The 22,092-nt window shown below is 44.6% G+C and overlaps 2 pseudogenes; one reads left to right on the forward strand and one right to left on the reverse strand.

The window, feature by feature from the left end:
• Window positions 1–2,764: 2,764 nt before the first annotated feature.
• LOC100426011 (mitofusin-1-like) lies at window positions 2,765–21,129 on the reverse strand (annotated as a pseudogene).
• On the forward strand, window positions 5,449–6,130 carry LOC114672676 (BTB/POZ domain-containing protein KCTD1 pseudogene; annotated as a pseudogene).
• Window positions 21,130–22,092: the final 963 nt, after the last annotated feature.

Here is a 22,092-nt window from a genome sequence, read left to right on the forward strand (position 1 = left end):
ATGTCTAGTGAGAAGCTCTAGCATGGGGTTGAGGCTACTGGTCCAGGAAGCACATTTTGAGAACCACTGAGCTAGAAGATTACTGCATTAATCCAGGTGAGAAAAGATGAATCTGAAATAAGGCAATGGTGAAAGAGGCAAGACAAATCTGAGAAATATTTAGGAGTATTATTACAATTCTCCAAAGAAACAGAACAAATAGAATGTGTGTGTGTGTGTGTGTATGTGTGTGTAGAGATTTATTATGAGGAACTGGCTCACAGGATTATGAAGGCTGAGAAGACTCATGATCTACTACCTGCAAGCTGGAGACTCAGGAAAGTTGATGGTGTAGTTCAAACGCCTGAGGGCGTGAGAGCCAGTGGTGTAGAGTTGTAGATTCCAGTCTAAGTTTGAAGGCCTGAGAACCTGGAGCACTGAAGGCAGGAAAAATTCAATGGCCCAACTCAGTCAGGCAGAGTGAATTCAACCCTCTTCCACCTTTTTTTTTCTATTTAGGCCTTCAACGGATTGGACACTGTCCACCCACATTGGGGAGGGCCACCTGCTTTCCTCAGTCCACCAATTCAAATGCTGCTGTTTTCCAGAAACACCACAGACACACCCATTATATGTTAAATACCATGTGTTGCTAAATATCTGCACATACTGTGGCCCAATCAAGTTGACACACAGAATTCACCACTACAGGAGTCAGGGTTAAAATGATTGGATGATTATCTTGAGATCAGTGGGTCAGCTCCCAGGTTTTGAAATTGAGTGACAAGGTAGGAAATACCCAAACCAGGAATCTCAGGAAACACAGGATAAGTTTGATGAAGCGAAGACAGAGCTTCCGCTTTGGGCACGTGAAGTTGAGGTGCTAATCATGATTTGGGTTTTTAGTGTAGAAACCCAGGCAGCCGTTTGGAAGATTGATCTGGAGTGCTGAAGAGAGAATTATCTAGAGAGAAACTTGACAGTCATTGGCATTTGGGCTGGGTGAATCCACAGATCCTTTGAGAACGACGTGAGAGACTGGGAGAAGGAGGGACATGTGAACGCTCAGGTCACTGAGAATGAAGTGGCAGTGGAGAGAAGAGCAGGAATCACAGAAATGGAGCAATGAGGAAGGAAGGAGGGGATGGCATCTGTGCCAAAAGTCAGCAGCAGGGCACACAGCAGAGGATGGGAAGTGTCTACAACTCTCATGATTCTGGGTAAAACTGGAGTCCTGTGTTCTAGTAGTCTCGATAGAGGGAAGAAGGTGGAAGCTAGATTTTGAATGGGGTTGAGCCAGAAGGGAAGTTAGGAGGGAAATGAAACTATTTTTAGAAATTTGACTATGAAGAAGACTTGAGGTGGATAGCTCTCTCTTTATCTTTTAAGGTGAAAATCATACAATTGTGTTTGTATCTCGAGAGAAAAAAGCTAGGCTGGAGGGCTCACGTAGGTCTCCGGATGCCAGGGAGACCCCGGCCCCAGCCGGTTTTCCAGGTTCTTGACAGCATCACAAGAACGAATTCAGGCGCGGGTCGAGTCAGATGAAGCTCAAGGCGAGAAGCTTCCATTGTAAAGCAAAAGTCTGCGCTTGAGAGAAGCGCTGGCATGCCCGTGAGAGCAAGTCAGGCACAACAGAGTCCGGGTTTCTTGTTTTAGGGATGTTTCCTTTTTTATTATTTATTTTATTTTTATTTTTTAGATGGAGTCTCGCTCTGTCCCCCAGGCTGGAGTCCAGTGGCACGATCTCCCCTCACTGCAAGCTCCGCCTCCTGGGTTGACGCCATTCTCCTGCCTTAACCTCCTGAGTAGCTGGGACTACAGGTGCCCGCCACCACGCCCGGCTAATTTTTTGTATTGTTAGTAGAGACGGGGTTTCACCGTGTTAGCCAGGATGGTCTCGATCTCCTGACCTCATGATCCACCCGCCTCGGCCTCCCAAAGTACTGGGATTACAGGTGGGAGCCACCGCGCCCAGCTGGGATGTTTCTTTAATAAGGAGGTGGAATGCTCATTAGGTATTCTGGAAAAGGAGGGGATTTCAGGGACTCCTCCCCCCTCCTGTTATTGCCCCCTTTCTCCCTTATTTGGGTTTGCCTGGAAGAGTCACGGACATGTCACCCTGACCAGGGTTTTGGTCACTTTCTCTGCCTTATTTTGGGCTTTCTCTACCCTGTGGTTTCTTTGCCTAGCCCCTGCTTCAGGGGCACTTTGGGTTTGTCCATACTCCTGCAACTACCCGTGCTATTCCTATCTCCTTAGAGGAGGAGAGACTGACAATATCGAAGAGAAATTACTCTGCTCTGTGGATCTCGTTGGCACAGGTTCCTGCTGAAGTCTGGGGGAAAAGGGGGATTCTGGAAGGCGGGGAAATGAATGGGTCCTGTGGAGAGGCCAGACAGCTTCCAAGCAGCTGGTAAAGAAGGAAGTCAGCCAAGGTCTGAAAGAAGAGAGATGGATGCTGGAGAGCATTTAAATGAAAAGAATTCAACCAGAAAGTATCGGCAGAAGTAAAAGAAATAAAAGCGATGTTAAAGGAACCTAAAGATTAGCCATAAGGGTTAAGGGAAAGGAGGGAGGAGAGGAGATGTTACTGCAGCCTGTGAAGGCCAGAGCAAGAGTCGTGTCCGTGGAAGGTGCAGGAAGTATGGCTATGAAGAGTGCTGTGGTGTGGCTGTGGTGGGTGCAGGAGGCGTGGCTGGCTGTGGAGTGGGTGCAGTTGTGGAGGGTGCTGGGTGTGGCTGTGGTGGGTGCTGGGTGTGTGGCTGTGGTAGGGGAGGTTAGGCTATCGGATAGTCATAGCTGTGGAGGGTGCAGGAGGCGTGGCTGTGGAGGGGGTGCCGTCGGGGGGGCGTGGTTGTGGAGGGGATGTGGCTGTGGAGGGTGCTGGGGGTGTGGCTGTGGTAGGGGAGGTGTGGCTATTGGATAGTCAGCTGTGTGGGTGCAGGAGGCGTGGCTGTGGAGCGGGTGCCGTTGTGGGGGGTGTGGCTGTGGAGGGGTGTGGCTGTGGAGGGTGCTGGGTGTGGCTGTGGTGGGTGCTGGGGGTGTGGCTGTGGTAGGGGAGGTGTGGCTATTGGATAGTCATAGCTGTGGTGGGTGCAGGAGGCATGGCTGTGGAGGGGATGCAGTTGTGGGGGGTGTGGCTGTGAAGGGGGTGTGGCTGTGGAGGGTGCCGGGTGTGGCTGTGGTGGGTGCTGGGGGTGTGGCTGTGGTGGGTGATGGGGGTGTGGCTGTGGTGGGTGATGGGGGTGTGGCTGTGATAGGGGAAGTGTGGCTATTGGATAGTCATAGCAGTGGTGGGTGCAGGAGGTGTGGCTGTGGAGGGGGTGTGGTTGTGAGGGTGTGGCTGTGGAGGGGGTGTGGCTGTAGAGGGTGCTGGGGGTGTGGCTGTGGTAGGGGAGGTGTGGCTATTGGATAGTCATAGCTGTGGTGGGTGCAGGAGGCATGGCTGTGGAGGGGGTGCAGTTGTGGGGGGTGTGGCTGTGAAGGGGGTGTGGCTGTGGAGGGTGCCGGGTGTGGCTGTGGTGGGTGCTGGGGGTGTGGCTGTGGTGGCTGCTGGGGGTGTGGCCATGGTGGGTGCGGGGGGTGTGGCTGTGGTAGGGGAGGTGTGGCTATTGGATAGTCATAGCAGTGGTGGGTGCAGGAGGCGTGGCTGTGGAGGGGGTGCGGTTGTGGGGGGTGTGGCTGTGGAGGGGGTGTGGCTGTAGAGGGTGCTGGGGGTGTGGCTGTGGTAGGGGAGGTGTGGCTATTGGACAGTCATAGCTGCGGTGGGTGCAGGGGGCAAGGCTGTGGTGTAGGAAGTGTAGTGTGGCTATTGAATGGGGGCATAGCAGTGATGAATACAGGAGACACGGCCTTGGTGGGTAGAGGAGGGTGGGCCATGACACAGGAGGCGTGGCCTTGGTGGGTACAGGAGGCATGGCTATAACACAGGAGGCAAGGCCTTGGTGGATGCAGGAAGCTTAGCTGTGATGCAAGAAGCATGGCCTTGGTGAGTGCTGGAGTATGTTCTCTAAAGACACTGTGAACACTGCTAGCCCATACTGAACCATCGCTCCTGGAGAAATACACGGTTAGCTTCCATGCCTCTGGTCACTACATTTTTGTCATCCAACCAATACATATTTTTGTTTTATGTGTTTTTATCTACACACACCTTGTTTAATATATATTTCTTACCAATAGCTAACTATATGTATTATTCTTTATAATAAAACACAAGCTGGGAAGAGTTTTGCATTTTCCTGACCTTGGGTAATGTGACTACAAATTTCTTTGGCTGTCAGCCTCACAACAATGCTGTCTACTAACCTTTTTTTTTTTTTTTTTTTGAGATGGAGTCTCACTCTGTGTCTCAGGCTGCGGTGCAGTGGTGCAATCTTGACTCACTGCAACCTCCACCTCCCGGGTTCAAGAGATCCTCCTGCCTCAGCCTCCTGAGTAGCTGGGATTACAAGCATGCACCACCACGCCCAGCTAATTTTTGTATTTTTAGTAGAGACAAGGTTTCACCATGTTGATCAGGCTGGTCTCAAACTCCTGACCTCGTGATCTGCCTGCCTCGGCCTCCCAAAGTGCTGGGATTACAGGCAAACCACTGTACCCAGCCAGTCCACTAAATTTTTAATGTCATCTCATGAATCCACAAATTTCACCTTCTTCTTTCTTCTTCTTCTTCTCCTTCTCCTTCTTCTTCTTTTTTCCATAACTTTACCAGGTACTATAGGTGTTACTTGGGCACTTTTCAGAGTGGTCTCACATCTGCGTCAATGACTTTCCTCTTCCTCCTTCTGGATGTAAAGTATTGTTGACTCAATGCTGTTGAACTTACTGTCAACAGCACTATAACTCATGCCTGAGCCAAGCTTGTCTAACACGTATATTTTCCCTGTAAAGCACATCACAGCCTTTCTGCACTTAGGAACACTAGACACCACTTCAGCAGTACACTTGGGGGCCTTTCTTTTTTAAATTTATTTTTGAGACGGAGTCTCACTCTATTGGCAGGCTGGAGTGCAGTGGCGCGATCTCAGCTCACTGCAACTCGGATTCAAGCAATTCTCCTGCCTCAGCCTCCTGAGTAGCTGGGACTACAGGTGAGCGCCACCACGCCTGGCTAATTTTTGTATTTTTAGTACAGACCGGGTTTCACCATGCTGGCCAGGATGGTCTCTATCCCCTGACCTCGTGATCCGCCCGCCTCGGCCTCCCAAAGTGCTGGGATTAGAGGCACAAGCCACCGCGCCCGGCCAACTTGGGGGCCCATATTAAACAATTAAATCACTGACAGGCTCCACCCCGGGCGGCCCCAGACATGGGTTTCCCGCGGCAACACCCGCGGCACGCCTGGCGCAGGCGCTGCCCCGATCCCCCGGCTCCAGGGGGCAATGAGGGGGCAGTGGAAGGGGCACTACTCCTCGGGCATTACTTAGAGAAGCCAGACCGGGAGTCCCGGCCTCCCGCCGGCCGTCTCTCTCTCCCGCCCGGGCCCGCGCGGTTATCCGCCAGAGGGACAGTTGGCCCAATATGTCAAGACCTCTGATCACTAGATCCCCTGCATCTCCGCTGAACAACCAAGGCATCCCTACACCGGCACAACTCACAAAATCCAGTGCACCTGTCCACATTGATGTGGGCGGCCACATGTACACCAGCAGCCTGGCCACCCTCACCAAATACCCTGTAATCTGAATCGGAAGACTTTTTGATGGTACAGAGCCCATTGTTTTGGACAGTCTCAAACAGCACTGTTTGTTGAAGTAGGACAGAGAAACTGGTCGTTTTTAAAGGCCCTGTGAGTGCCTTGTTGTGCGTGTGGACCCAGACCTCAGAGAAAGGATTACACTAAGCAGTGACAAATCCCCGACAGAAGAAGTATTTCCAGAGATCGGCGACGTGATGTGTAACTCTGTCAATGCAGACTAGAATCACGACCTAACACACATCGTCAGGTTTCCACTAAGTGGCTACTGTCACCTCATCTCAGTCCAAGTCCTCGAGAGGTTGCAGCAAAGAGGATTTGAAATCGTGGGCTCCTGTGGGGAAGGAGTGGGCTCATCCTAGTTCAGCGAATGCGTCCTTCATAGGGAACTGAGGCGGACGTCCGTCCGTACCCTCCATCACCCAGATAAAGCAAGAGCCCCTGGACTAAACGGACATATTTCTTATGCAAAAAGGAAAACACATACAACTAATAGCTCAAACAACAACAACAAAAAAGGACATTTATGTGCAGTTGGGACAGCAAACCAAGTCCTGGACCTAAACTTGAATAAAAGACACATTTATATCCAATAGAGACCACACCTGTATTCATATGGGAACAATTGTAATAGTGATATCCTCGAGGTGTTAAAAAAAATTATATATATATGTCAAAAGATAGGAAATGAAAAAAAGAAGAAAAAAAAAGGGTGCTAGCCGCAGTTGGTGGTGTGATGGCCATGAAGTGTCCTGGGCCTCCCGAGGCCTCTGACTAATAAACAAGCCATGAGCGGTGAGGACACAGTCTCCTTACAGTTTCCATTGCCAACAGCCATCCATTATTTCTTTTCCCTTTGTCTTTCCTTTTCCTTTTTTTTTTTTTTTTTTTTAAACAACAACAACAACAAAAAACCTTGAATCAAGTTTCTTTGTATATGGAGGTTCCACCCTCTCATGGGTGTTCAGAAAAACCCTCATGAGCACATTGCATTTGAAAGATGTTAGACACGAAATGCTAAATGTAGTTTGTACAGAAGTCACACTTTTTTGTCCACCTCACAGATGTGAACTTTACTTTGTTTTAAAACTAATCAGTTTTGCCAAGGGGCCAGAATTATTCCTTGTTTGAATTGCTCCCGTTCAAGTCTGCTGCTTTCCTACAATTTTTCAAATTTTATAATGTATTAAATACGATAAACTGTTTAAAAAATAAGGTCTGTGTGAAACACACGTGTAGGGATCAGGCTGGATTAAAATGAAATTTTTCTTTAAAAAAAAATTACTGACAAAAAGCACAAAAATGTACAACATGTGACACTAAATAGATGGTGATCAGGACACGGTTACAGTACGACAGTTGAAACAAGAGGCAGCACACTGCCTTGTTTGACCTCAGCTAAGAACTGTGCCTGCAGAAACACATTTTTCACCGCTCGGGGCACGCTTGTGAATGACTGAGGAGGCCTGACAATGATTGATTCGGGGGTTACAAATAAATTTCAGCGAGCAGGCAAATTTGGAAGTTTGGAACCTGCAAATAATGAGAGTATCTCATGAAGCCACTAGAGGATGTCCTTTTGCCCAAAAAGAGAATTCAGTCAAAAAGAAGAAATTTTGTGATACAGAAAACAGAAGATTCAACCCAGGAAGAATTGGAGTGGGTGGGAAAGGCGTCTTCAGAAATAAGAAAGTGATAAAATACTCGATGCACCTGATTATACTGAGAAGAGACTTAAATAACTGGTGGAAAATTGTGCTTGGATTAATGACGATTACATATGTATTTAAAACCAAGTTAATAAACAATAGGCCAGGCTTGGTGGCTCACGCCTGTAATCCCAGCACTTTGGGAGGCCAAGGTGGGTGGATCACCTAAGGTCTGGAGTTGAGACCAGCCTGACCAATATGGTGAAACCCCGTCTCTACTAAATATACAAAAAATTAGCCAGGCGCGGTGGCGGGCACCTGTAGTCCCAGCTACTCAGGAGGCTGAGGCAGGAGAATGGCGTGGACCCAGGAGGCGGAGCTTGCAGTGAGCCGAGATGCGCCACTGCACTCCAGCCTGGGCAACACAGCAAGACTCCGTCTCAAAAAAAAAAGAAAAGAAATTAGCTGGGTGTGGTGGCACATGCTTGTAATCCCAGTTACTCGGGAGGCTGAGGCAGAGGAATTGCTTGAACCCGGGAGGCAGAGGTTGCAGTGAGCCAAGATGGCGCCATTGCACTCCAGCCTGGGCAATAAGAGTGAAACTCCGTCTCAACAACAACGAAAAAAAGGGGGGGGAAATAAACAATAAAATGAACGCTATCTCTAGGGAAAACAAAAAGTTGGGGTAGAAAAGGAAATACCAACATAGATAGGCTTTTGCAAAAATCTCAGTGACAGCAGACATGTCTATTACTGTCATAACGTGAGTAGTGAGCACTGTTCTACCAGCACAAGGATGCCACCGTCTTGACAGCACGGGGAGGGGAGTGGGAAGGATGGAAGTCTGTGGTGGGGCTGGGAAGGCAACAGGGGATCTGCAAGTCCAAAATTTTAAGATGCGACAACATAAGCATGTTGTTTGCAGATGCAGCAGGTAAATTCCCCCCAAGAAAAAGCATTCTGGGTTGGGGAAAAGCTGGGGTGGTGTGTAGGACACAGGGTGCAAGAGAATGCTGTATTTTGCTATAAGCATTCTTAGAATATCTCCTGATACATGTATATAATAACTTTCATAATAATAAAAATTGGGGGAAGAAGATGGGTTTTGAGTGATGGAAGAAAAATTGAAGTATCCAGATGATGTAGTAGTCAGGGTTGTTAACAATGTCCTTGGAAAATTCCAGGCTTAGAGCCAATAAACACAAAGCCCAGAATGGGGCTCAGGCAGATTGCCCAGGAGGCTGCAGAGCCGCATTCAGGGTCGGTGGGCCACCATGCCTCTCTGTCACCCTCCATGGAGCTGCTGGAGCGACAGCTTTGGACCCAAGTGATGGACACTGTGAAGAGAAAACAAAACCTTCCTGGGTGGGGAAGGAGAATCAAAACACAAGCCCAGAACTCCCCACTTTTAGAGCAGACCCCAAGCCAGGGTCCAAGCCCCCTGGATAAGGAGAGGAGTGGGAAATCAAACTCAGAAGGCAACCCCCTGCTCCCATGCCAGAGGACCACACAGTCTTTTCCACTCCCAGGTTGACCAGTGTAGGGTTTCTTCCATGACAATTACCATCGGACCACCAGGAGTTTCCCCATGGGCTGAGGAAACCCAATGTTTAATACAGACCCTCAACTACACACAGGAACAGAAAACCTGGAATCAATCATTTGAGGAAACAGAAGTAGCCCCAAAGAAAACAAAACTACTAGGGCAAAGAGGAAAGGATTTTCATCATAAGTATAATGAATATCCTGAGAATAGTTTAAGTAGATACTGCATTTTTTAAGTGTTATGAAAAAAAAATTAACTTATTGAAAATGTTACTGGATGGAAAGTCATTTTTTTCTTAATGTTTTAGATGGAGTCTCACTTTGTAGCTCAGACTGGAGTGCAGTGGCACGATCTTGGCTCACTGCAACCTCTGCCTCCCAGGTTCAAGCAATTCTCCTGCCTCAGCCTCCTGAGCAGCTGGGATTACAGGCACACACCATCATGCCCAGCTAATTTTTGTTTTTTTCAGTAGATACAGGGTTTCACTATGTTGGCCAGGCTGGTCTCGAATTCCTGACCTCATGATCCACTCACCTCGGCCTCTCAAAGTGCTGGGATTACAGGCGTGAGCCACCATGCCTGGCCACAGATGGAAAGTGTTGACTGTGAGTTGTCCAGCTTCTTGGTATGTTGAACAAAGAATTTGACAAAACACACAAGACAGAGAAAGAAGAAAGAAGCAACGAAAGTGCAGATTTACTGAAGCGAAAGTATGCTTCAGAGAGTGATAGCAGGCTGGAGCAAGTGGCTCAAGAGCCCAGATTACAATGTTCTTTAGGGTTTTTATTAAGCTAAAAGAATTTGGTAACACCCCCTAGGTGCCCTTTAGAGGCCTCTAATTGATTACACCCTTTGAAGGACTGGCCTACAGCCAATCAAAGGCTGCAGTGGAGACTTCACCTGTGACCAATCAGAGGCTGAAGTGAAGAGTTGGCCTGCAGCCAATCAGAGGCTGAAGTGGAGACTTCTGTCTGGTTATCACAGGAGTGAGGGTGTGGCCTGTAGGCTGCTTAAACTTGCCTAGAACTAGCTGCATCTGCTGTCCTTTTGCTTACGCCTTAACCCTTGGTTGCCCCAACTCCCTATTCTTCCACCTCAAAAATTAACAATGATTGCCAAAATAAAAATAGGCCAGTAGACGAGGCCAGTAAATGAGGCCAGTAGATGTGCGATAGCAAAATGGACAAAGCTGAAGATAAAATTTGTAAACTAAAAGATTAAGAAATTACCCCAGAATGCAATACAGAGAAATATGAGAGACAGGGGGGACAGATCCAGAAATTCCAGTGGCCATCTAACAGGAATTCTAGAAGGAAAACATAACCTTCATAATTTGGGCAGGGAGGAGTACTTTCTAAGAATGTTACAAAATCCAAAATAAAAGATTGTCAAATGTGACATTATGAAAGTCAAAATGTTGGTACTGCAAAAAAGAAATGAGCAAAACTAAAACGTAAGTGACAGTCTTGGAGAAAATATTTGCATCATTCATAACATGTGAAAACTTAACGTCAAAAATACAGAGAGAATTTCTGCAAATTTGCTAAAAAAAAAAGAGAGGGAAGGAACAGAAAAATGCACAAAGAAAATGATGTGAGAGAACAAGGAAAGGTTACTGGCTGGATTTTGATGGAGGTCAGTGGCTGGACCTGAGGTGTAGGTTCCTCCATGAGGGCAGGGTCTGGTGTGGTGTGAATCTCCCACCGGTGCTGAAGGAGGGAGCACTGGTCTGTCCAGTAGTGGACAGAGAGGAAGAGAGAGGGGCCAGGCTTGAAAGCAATGAGCAGTCAGACCCCCAAAATGGCTTTATTACAGTTCTAATGCCAGAAATTTATTTTTTTCTCAAACCTCAAAATAATCTCTCCTCAGCAAAGTAAATAAATGACACTATTGGCATGTTTTGAAAATCATATTCAAAAGCCACCATAATGCAGTAGTAAATACTTCCCAGAACAAAAGGCAGCCAATGCGGATAAAATTATTAGGAGCTCAACCATCATTATTATCTCACAGCCCAAAACAGCCAACCTTCCAGCCTTTAATGCACTTACTAACTGGAGTCGGACAGAGGCCCCAAAGTCAAAGACATAGCCTTTAGTAAAAAATAAGAAAGCTCTTTGAATTTATGAGTCCATGTGCCATAAGAACATCCAGAATGTTCTGACAGAGCCTTCAAACTCCTGTTGCCATCGTCACAGTCTATTCTTGTGGGTTACACTCTTTTAGTAACTGGGGAAGCATCTCCCCGCATGGCTGCCACTCAGAGAAGCTTGGTTTAGACTCATCACTCCTTTCTTTGACATCAAACAAGGGTCGTCATTTATTTAAGAAGCTGCATTTCAGACTTTTGTGTATGGTAGAGTAAAGGTGTTTGTGCACCCATACCCCCTTGATAATTAATGACAAGCTAGGAGAATGGGAGAGAAAAGAAGAAGAAGGAGACAGAAACACAGACTTTTTAAATGAAGCCAAGAGATACCTGTTCATTGCACACAAACATTTGAGGACTGGGAACTGCCTTAGCCGAATGTGTAGAATGAAAACTAGATGCCTACCAAGGACTGATTCATCCTGCAGAACTTGGAAATGCTCAGGGATTGAAGACACGGGTACCTTGAAGGCAGACATAAGGTGTGGACCAGAACATGGTGGGAAATATAAAAGTCTGCATAAAAACAACCAGGAAGCCTGGACCAGCAGCTGGCTACGCACACATGAATGAGCCAAGGCTGGCTGACACCAGCCAAAGTGCAGAGCAGAGCCTATCCTAAATTGCTGACCCACAGGATGGTAAGCTAACTGTGTTTTCTTTATTTTTATTTATTATTATTATTATTATTATTATTATTATTGAGATGAAGTTTTGCTCTTGTTACCCAGACTGAAGTGCAATGGCATGATCTCGGTTCACTGCAACCTCCACTTCCTAAGTTCCAGCGATTCTCCTGCCTCAGCCTCCTGAGTGGCTGGTATTACAGGAACCCGCCACCATGCCCAGCTAATTTTTTGTGTTTTTGGTAGAGACAGGGTTTCACCACGTTGGCCAGGCTGGTATCAAACTCCTGACCTCAGGTGATCCACCCATCTCGACCTCCCAAAGTGCTGGGATTACAGGCGTGAGCCACTATGTCCGGCCTCCCTCTCCAGACTCTATTTCCCCTCTGCCACCTGGATACCAGGAGAATTGCTTGAACCCGGGAGGTGGAGGTTCAAGTGAGCTGAGATCGCACCACTGCACTCCAGCCTGGGTGACAGAGTGAGACGCCATCTCAAAATAAAATAAAGTAAAATAAAATAAAATAAAATAAAATAAAATAAAATAAAATAAAATAAACTGTTGGAAGCTATTAAGTGCAATAGTTATGAAAGTAGAAATGTCGAGTAGAACACACTATTAAAGCTATGAGTATGAAAAAAAGAGCTTTGAATTGTTTTGTATGTTCTCTAACTGATCTATTTCTTTGGATAATCTAGTAATTTCTTCTTCCAGATATCCTTGAGTAACAACAACTTGTTGCCACTGGCAAGCAAAAGTGACAGCCATTTCTTGTCGTACTTTGTGGCTGCAGTTTGCACTCCTGAAGCTAGCAAACATCTGAAGTTTCTCGGATGCGCAGTTCACAAACCGCTGTTTAAAGCCTCTTTCCTTGGCACAGGTGCTCCAGGATAGCCTTTCATAAAGATACCAAACTCCATACATACATAATGAAACATATATGAATTGCCAGCCTACAGTTTTCCAAATTACTCCTCCAACAGTGATGCCCATAGAAGTCCTAGATGTAAGAGAAGCTAATCCTGTTATGAAGGTAACCATGAGTTCTGTGTGTGATGCATTATCTGGTGTTGCTGGGTTGATAGAAGCAGTGGGAGTACAGGCTAAAGAGCTGGGGAAAGTGAGGCTCTGACAATCCCAGGAGCGCCCTCTGAGCATTTGTAGGAATGAATGCACAAGTGAAGACCAGCCCAGGGAAAAATGGAATACACTGTCCTCTTGAAAATCCGGTCATAACTTGTGGCAATAGAGGTCATAACTGAGGTCAAATTTCTTGCAAGGGATCAGAGTATGCAGTTTATTCTATATGTCAGCTGAAAATAATGGTTTCAAATTTTTAATAATTTCTTGCTAGGATTAAATACTGAGGCATTGTCTTCACTGGTGCATCAATCAACCATATTTCTTCTGATACCATCTTCTAAGTGCTAATTTAAGTCACCTTTATATACTTTCAATCCACTTAGAGTAGGATGAAACTCTGAACAAAATTCATCAACCAAAACAGACAGTCAACAAATCTCATCTGTCCTTGCACATGAAACCTTGTTTGCCATTTCCTTGGTAACCTCCCTGATTTTTTTCTTTTTTTCTTTTTTTTTTTTTTTGAGATGGAGTCTCGCTCTGTCGCCCAGGCTGGAGTGCAGTGGCGCGATCTCGGCTCACTGCAACCTCCGCTTTGCCACCATGCCCGACAAATTGTTGTATTTTTAGTAGAGACGGGGTTTCATCATGTTGGCCAGGCTGGTCTTGAACTCCTGACCTCGTGATCCACCTGCCTCAGCCTCCCAAAGGCGTGAGCCACCACACTCGGCCTTCCTGATTTTTTTCTTAACATCTAGTGTTAAAAGGTTCATCTGGTTTGGGATAAAGTTCAGTCTACCAATTTGTTCTTCCCACTCTTCCTTTGAATAAGCTCTTCTCTGTCACTGCCACGTTTATTGAATCTATTGTGTTTTTCACAATATCTAGTCTTGGCTTAGCTCCGATAGTGTGCTGTTTGAACCTTGTTTTCACTGCTGATTGTGAGATACACTCCTCAAAGATTTGTTAAAATTCTGAAACTCCTGTAATCTTGCCTGAAATCCTTTCCCAAGTACTTCACTGCCTTCTGGCATCCCCTGTGGTTTGTGCTGTCTAGCACTAAGAACTTCCTTTGCTGAAATGAAGAATATATGATTCTGTGCTTCTAAAGGATCCACAACTTTAACCTTCTCCACAAATAAATGCAAGCACCTTTCCATGTGCTGTCTGCATACATCTTCCTTATATTCTGGCTCTGATGAAGAGACAACCCAGTGATTATTCAGAGTTAAATTATTAGGCTTGGAAAGCTGCTTTTACCTTGTGAAAAAAATGTTTTTCTGTGTTCATTAGTGTTGATTCAGAGTTTACAAACAAAATGATGACATGAGCATCTAACCAACACTCATCAATCCAGGTATCCAGCTCTGTAGTGACATCTGTGCCTGGACTGCCTACTAAAACCATCTCACCTTTCAAGAGGACACACTTTGTCTTTGGCCAAAACACATGTATATGACAGCCAGCATCCAAGTCTTTGTCCATCTGAAGGGCTGATGAACTGTCTTTACGCTCTTTTTTCATCTTATCCCTTTGTCATAGGATAGGTTTTATCTCCATTGGTCCTTTAAACACTTAGGAAGCAATTGGTTGTATATCAGTCCCACTAGGGAGAGCTTTATCCCACAACATTGCATTGATAACAGAGCTTGTCCTGCCAAAAAATGCCACCTTCATTTGTCTCTGACATAGCACGTTACCAATGATAGAAAGCTTGTTTTTATATTCTTGTATTTCTACTTGATTATCCTCAGTAGCTCAGTCAAGTTCTAGATTCTTATATGTTGCTATTTTTATTCCACCTGGATTGGATCTTCAGATCTTGAGCTGAGAAGGGAGATTCACATACTTCAGCAATATGTGATCCTCAGTAACAAAGTCCAGTAACTGGTCAAAGATTGCAGTAATTGCCTTCTTATCCAGCACAAAGTGCTTCAGTGGCAAAGTCCCCAAGCTGCCCCATCTTTCCAAGAGATCACTCTGTTAATTTTTTTAAAATCTTTTTTTCTCTTGGTGTTTCATTTTAGATAGCATCCAATTAGTACTGTCTTTTAGATCACTGATATTTTCTTCTAAACTTTCTGATCTGCTGCAATTCTCATCTAATATATTTTTCAACTCAGTTTTTGAAGTTTTCATCTCTAGAAGTTTGATTTGGATCTTCCATGTCCCTACTTAGCATTTTTAATCTTTTCTCTAGCTTCTTGAACATATGAAATTTGATCAGAATGACTGTTTGAAAGTCCTTGCCTATTCTATCATTTGTGTCATTTTGAAGCTGGTTTTGATTCAATGATTTTTCTTCTCATTATGGACTGTATTCTCCTGCTTCTATGAATGTCTGGCAATTTTTCTTTGAATAGTAGATATTGATGATTTATTTCATTGGTTGTTGACTATTTTTGTACTCCTATAAATATTTCTGAGCTCTGTTCTGAGATATAGTTAAGGTACTTTGAAAGAGTTTGATCATTTCTGGGCTTGCTTTTAAGATTTGTTCATTAGAAGCAGATCTGAATTTATTCTAGGATTAATTTTTCTCCACTACAGTGGCAAGGCAGTTCTTCGTACATTAACTGATGCTCTCTGAATTACAAGGTTTTCCATTCTGGTTTTTGGGAACAGGTGCTATTTTTGGCCTTGTGTGTTCTTTGAAGCACTGTTCTCTTCCATCTTTTGGATCATTCTTCCCCCATCCTCAAAGCATTTCCTCACACATATGTACTGATCAGTGCTCTGCTCAAGATCCCACGGAACTCTCTGCAGGTCTCCAGGGTTCTTCCTCTGTGCAGCTCTCTTCTCTTCAGAACTCTTGCTCTCTTGACTTCCCCAATTCCCAGCTCTGTCTCAACTCAGGAAGACCACCATGCTCCACCCGGGTGCCCCTCCCTGCGCCATGGCCTGAAAGCTTTCTCAGAGCCATAAGGTGGGCAATCTTAGGGCTCACTTTGACGCAGGGCAGCTGAGCCCCCAAGTTGGAGTCTTACCCCAGGAAGGTTCTTGGCTTTACCCACGAAGGAATTCAAGGGTGAGCCAGGGGTATTAGACAGCAATCTTTTATTGAACCAGAACTGTCCTCACAGAGCAGGGCTAACTCATAGGCAGTACCCCCAAAGCATCTCTTGTGGGCTGTTGGCTACCCGTATTTTTACCTACTTTTACCCACTTTTAATTATATGCAAAATTAAGGGATGAATTAATGCAAATTAAGGGGCAGGTCATTCCGAACTTTCTAGAAAAGAGGGGGCAACTTCCTGGTCATTGCCACAAAAAGAGGTGATAACTTCTGGTCATTGCCATGACATTTGTAAACTGTCTTGGTGCTGATGAGAGTATCTTATACTAACGAGCACTGGGAGCAACTAGAAGCTGCCTTTGAGCCACCTGCTGTTTTTTGCCAGTTTCTTCACTGCGTCCTGTTTTGACCAGATCCTGGCTTGGTCAGCAGGGTTGTGACTGGAAAGCAAGTCCTCCCAGCCTCCTTCTCAACTGCACGTTTCTCATGCTTCTTAGAGATCACTGTCCTTTGTTGCCTGATGTCCATGCCATGTTGTTCTTTCATGATTTTGGTTGTTTCAAGCAGAAGATTGTTACTCCATTTCAACCAAATGTAAAGCCCTTTAAAATCTCTTTCATTTTACACTGTGTTCTCCAGATAAAATTCCTTTGACTTTCTGCAGTCTTTCTTTGAATAGTAAACCTAAAAATATACTTATTTTTGGATGTTTAAAAGATTTCTCTAGTTATTATAGTGCAAGTTCATTTTTATATTTCAATATCAGGCTTTCATTTTAATAGCAATATTATTGTCTACCTTATACTTACTCATATTACAACTTCTCTCAAAATGCTCTTTGAAGCCGTTTCTGAAGTTGAATCAGGAAATTATCTAGCAAAGGCCAAGAATTAGGATTATGGCTCTATTACAATAATAGAGTGTCACTACCATACTTCTTTATAAGGCAAAAATGTTACCCATATTGTGACTGAAATTCCCATAGTAATGTCTTCAAAAAGTAAAATAATGAGTACTTTAGTATTTTTTAAATTTACACAAGAAATTTTTTTAAAGTGTCATCATTGTTTTCCAGGTTTTCTTGAAGTCCTAATATAAGAACGTTTCCCATTATTCTACCTGTGTATACTCATATTCCCACTATTTTCCGCCCTTATGGAAATGGCATATTGTCTTTAAGTGTTCTCTTTTTTCTTTCATTATTAGAGTACTAGTAATGATATTCAAAGATTTCCATGACTGAGCCTCTACTGGCTGTTTCACACTTTCTGCTCCACCCAAATGGAGGATTCTAAGGCCCCCTCACAGGACACTTAACTGTGTCCACCTCCGTCTTCTCTGTTATCCTCCTGAGATGAACCTCCTGCCACCTTCCAATGTGCGCCATCCAATCCCACCCTTCCGTAAGGAGCCAGCCCCAGTACCAAATCCAGGAAGCCTTTTCAAGATTTCCCTCCACCTCAACTCAACTTTCCCTCTTGGAAATTCCACTGTATTTTGTTTAAACTTGATTTTAACTTTGTTTCAGAGTCTTTTGTTTATATTTCTTACACTGCTAGATCAGTGATTCTCAAAGTTGAGTGTGCATCAAAATCACCCAAGGAGCTTGTTAAGACTTTGCTGAGCCCTACTCCCAGAATCTCTGGGGCCCAATAATTTCTAGCATGCTCTCAGCTGATGCAGATCATGCTGGTCCAAGGAAAACACTTTTCACAACCACATGGTCTAGATCCCTTGAAAGTAGTGTCCATGTCTCATGCATCTTAATTCCACAAAGTATCCAACAAAGTGACTTGCAAAGCGCTCTTCAATAGGATAGCTTTATTAGTATTGAATTTCTGGACTTCGAAGATGTATTTTAGAAAATGTCATATGTATTGGCTGGGCGCCATGGCTCATGCCTGTAATCCCAACACTTTGGGAGGCCGAGGCGAGTGGATCACGAGGTCAGGAGATCGAGACCATCCTGGCTAACACGGTGAAACCCCGTCTCTACTAAAAATACAAAAAAATTAACCAGGCGTTGTGGCAGGCACCTGTAGTTCCAGCTACTTGGGAGGCTGAGGCAGGAGAATGGAGTGAACCCGCAAGGCGGAGTTTGCAGTGAGCCGAGATCGCGCCACTGCACTCCAGCCTGGGAGACAGAGCGAGACTCCGTTTCAGAAAAAGAAAGAAAAAAAGAAAGTGTCATATGTACAAATGTAATAAAAAAAAGTCACAGTTACAATGAAAAACCCAAAAGAATTTTTAAAAGATCATAGGATCTGTTTATAAGTTTGCTCAGTGAATAAAGCAATGGGGATTGGGGTGAGGCAGGCGCAGTGGCTCACTCCTGTAATCCCAGCACTTTGGGATGCCAAGGCGGGTGGATCACCTGAGGTCAGGAGTTCGAGACCAGCCTGGCCAACATGGTGAAACCCTGTCTCTACTCACAATACAAAAATTAGCTGAGTGTGATGGCACATGCCTATAATCCCAGCTACTCAGGAGGCTGAGGTACGAGAATCGGTTGAACGCGGGAGGCGGAGGTTGCAGTGACTCGAGATTGCGCCACTGCCTAGGCAACAGAGTGACACTCTGTCTCAAAAAAAAAAAAAAAGCCAAGAGGGGGAAGTATGAAGCTGAGTGATTTCCAATATCATATGTACCAAAGTTTCTGGTTAATTATTCCAGTTTTGCACAAAGAAAAGTTTTTTTTTTTTTCTTACCATTGCATAGTTCTAGTGATTAGTAGGTTCAGTATGCCTGCTTTGTTAATTATTACTTGGGAAAAATCAATAGAAAATCTGATGTTAAAAAACATCAGATACAAAAGTTAAAGCTAAACAAAAGACAGCCATGCGTAGGGCAGTGGGGATGTGCAGAACTCGGAGGATGAGGTTGTCTGGGTGTGAGTCCTGGTTGCATCTTGATGCCTGTGTGCACTTGGGTGCTCTCCTCTGTAGAGGAGCTCTAGAAATAATCATGCATGCTTCCAAGGGTAAAGTCCTCACAACAGTGCCTGGCATATAGCGTTAGTTAAAAATAAACTAGCAGAGAGTCTGCTTAGGTTAGTCTATGCTTTCAGTGACCATATTTTTCCAACTAAAATTTAGAACAAGAGTGATATTTGGGCCACTTATGGGAATAAAAGGTTATCAAAATAATCCTCTGATTCCTCAGATATTTCTAGAGTTTATAGAATCCAAAGGCAGTATATTATGTAGAAAAAAAATGTTTAGACACTCCAGATTGTCCAGTATCCATATTTGTATATTCTCGGCCTCCATCTTCCATTTTTCCCAAATATCGTATATCTCCAGGAAAAGGAAACCAGAGCATTCTCCTCCCCAATTGAGAGTAGGAAGGAATAACTCACATCTTCATCAGTTTTTCCAGTCTTTATGTGGGTAGATTAATCTAGAATGGAAAGGATTTCATGGTAACGATTGTAGGGAAGTTTAGATGCTATTTTTCCAGAAGGTTTGATCATTTTAGTTTATAAAACAAATAGATTAACAGAAAAGAAAAATAGCTTACTGGCCGGGTGTGGTGGCTCACACCTGTAATCCCAATACTTTGGGAGACCAAGGCGGGTGGATCACTTGAGGTCAGGAGTTCAAGACCACCCCGGCCAACATGGTGAAACTCTGTCTCTACTAAAAATACAAAAATTAGCTGGGCCTGGCAGTGCACACCTGTAACCCCAGCTACTCTGGAGGCTGAGGTGGGAGAATCGCTTGAACCCAGGAGGCAGAGGTTGCAGTGAGCTGAGATCTCACCACTGCACTCCAGCCTGGGTGACAGAGTGAGACTCTGTCTCAAAAAAAAAAAAAAACTCACAAATTTTAGAAATGTGCATATGAGCTTGGGAGTCATACAAAATATAAAAACTCAGGCCAGGCATGGTGGCTCACTCCTGTAATCCCAGTACTTTGGGAGGCCAAGGCAGGTGGATCACCTGAGGTCAGGAGTTCCGGACCAGCCTAGCCAACATGGCGAAATTCTGTCTCTACTGAAAACACAAAAATTAGCTGGGTGTGGTGGTGGGCGCCTATAATCCCAGCTACTCAGGATGCTGAGGCAGGAGAATTGCTTGAACCCGGGAGGCGGAGGTTGCAGTGAGCCAAGATCGCGCCATTGCACTCCAGCCTGGGTGACAAGAGCAAAACTCCATCTCAAAAAAAATAAAAATAAATAAAAATAAAAACTGAAAGAAATCGCCAGATGGTTGACACTTTTCTACCATCTTGTGGTTACAGAAAGAATCGGGGCTCAGAGCATGGCCAACATCAGGTTATGGCAGTAAGACAGGTTATGGAGGGAGAGAAGAAGAGGCCTGGCTCACAAAGGGGGTCCTGTTATGTAGATGATGTAACCTCACAGGTTGCAGCTCTCAGAGAGAATACGTGGTAAGAGTTTCCTTCAGACCTTTAAAGATGTTGGACTCTCAGTTAATCTTTTCTAGATCTGAATAAGAGAAGGCCTCAGAGGAGGCCTGGCTGCACCGTGCACATTCTGCACAGATGCAAAGTTCCCCAGGAAAGACAGCTTTTCGGGGCTACTTCTGTTTGCAGGCCCTCTGAACAGCTATCTCAAAATACGTCAAAGAAGGATATTTTGGAGTGAAATATTTTTATTTCCTTCACGATCCTCACTGGAACCCGTGATAATCCACATCCTGGCCCTGAAGTTTTAGGGTGGTAGGTAATGTATATAAACAGAATACACCAAAGGACACCCAGAAAACAAGCAGGTAATTTCTCAGCAACTTTACTACTCTTACAACGGGTTAATCATTCTATGGAGAGCCCTGGAATTTACTGTAAGTCTCTGCCCTTGTTTCTTATAGAAGCAAATGGAGTTACCAGTAAGGGACTAATAAATTCCAAAAATCACTTAAAGATCGCGTTTATCCATGAGAAACATACCTCAATAACACGTAGGGGGCAAGGGAGGGCTTTCCATTTGACCCTCGCTGAAGTTTCACTGAGAAATTAACCTGCAAAAGGCAGATTCATAGGAGAAAAGCCATACCAATTCATTTAACACGTATACATTGGGAGCCTTCTGAATGAAGACCCAAATTCCCAGTGAGGTACAGAAGCTTATATACCATTCCGAGGTTAGGAGACAGGAATAACAAGAGTGGTCTCAGGAGAATAGAAAAGTCCAGGCAGTGGTTTCACATGGCTAGCAAAAGGAAACTGTAGAAATAGCTTCAGAAACTATGGGCTGATAAGACCCTGAAAAACCAGGGTGTGCTCTAAGCTGGGTGAGACTAACTGGACTCACTGTGGCACGGGATTTGACCTAGGTTTCACCTAGAACCTCATTATACGCTCATTAACATACACATCACACACCCACCAGCACCATGACAGTTCCAGGAACGTCCATATTTGGTGTGAAAATGAGTAGCACTACAGTTCCAGAACATCTCCACCTTTTTCCAGGAATCTTCATGAATATTCCACCCCTTAAAGAAACCCATAAAAAGGCAGCCGCTCCAAACCCTTTTGCATGTGACTCTCTCTTGAGTACACCCGCACTCCCCTTTCTTGAGTGTGTACTTTTCACTTTGCAATACATTTCCGTACTTGGACTATTTTCTGACTCAGCCTTGAATTTATTCTCATTGGGATGGAAGTCCCACAAGCAACTGGGGACCTCCCGCAGTCCACTGATGTCAGTTACAGAAAGAATGGGAGCTTGGATCCTGTTAAAACAGGTTATGGGAGTGGAGAGAAGAATTCCATTGAGGGGCAATAAATGATTACTAGAAAGAATGACTGGATGGGAAACAGAAATTAACTTGTAAATAGTTCTCTTTGGAATTTAAATGATCCTTGGAGCTAGTTATTATCTTGAAAAGGGTCTGTTCGGATGTAGTTACATTTTTTGGTCTTCTTTTGTGTAATGGATACGGAGATAACAGGGGAGACAGCAAGAATAATTGTTCTCCTTGGTAGGTTAGCTCAACCTGTATATATAGATATGAGAAAACCAGTGCTTAAAGGTCTCTAAGGGTTTTTAATTTAAAATACTCATTATACCAGGGACCTGTATTTTGGAGTGAAACACTTTGATTTCCTTCAAACACAACCAAAGGCAGAGAAATAGTCCCAAATTATTGACGAGAAGATTAAGTAAAATGGGCAGAAGAGAAAAAGATTCTATGTCTATAATACAGCTACCCTTCCATTACTTCTCACATCTGGCAGAATTAAGATATTTCCCAAGACTGAGACACTCATGGAAGGCAGCCAGCCCTCCCTACGAATCTTCATAAGCTCACTGCAGCTTTCCTGTTGCTGCTCACAGGTACATTCTCTCCCCTGCTTCCTTTTTTTCCTTCCTTCT

This window comes from Macaca mulatta, chromosome 15 (assembly GCF_049350105.2).
Source record: "Macaca mulatta isolate MMU2019108-1 chromosome 15, T2T-MMU8v2.0, whole genome shotgun sequence".
In the NCBI taxonomy this organism is placed as follows: Eukaryota; Metazoa; Chordata; class Mammalia; order Primates; family Cercopithecidae; genus Macaca; species Macaca mulatta.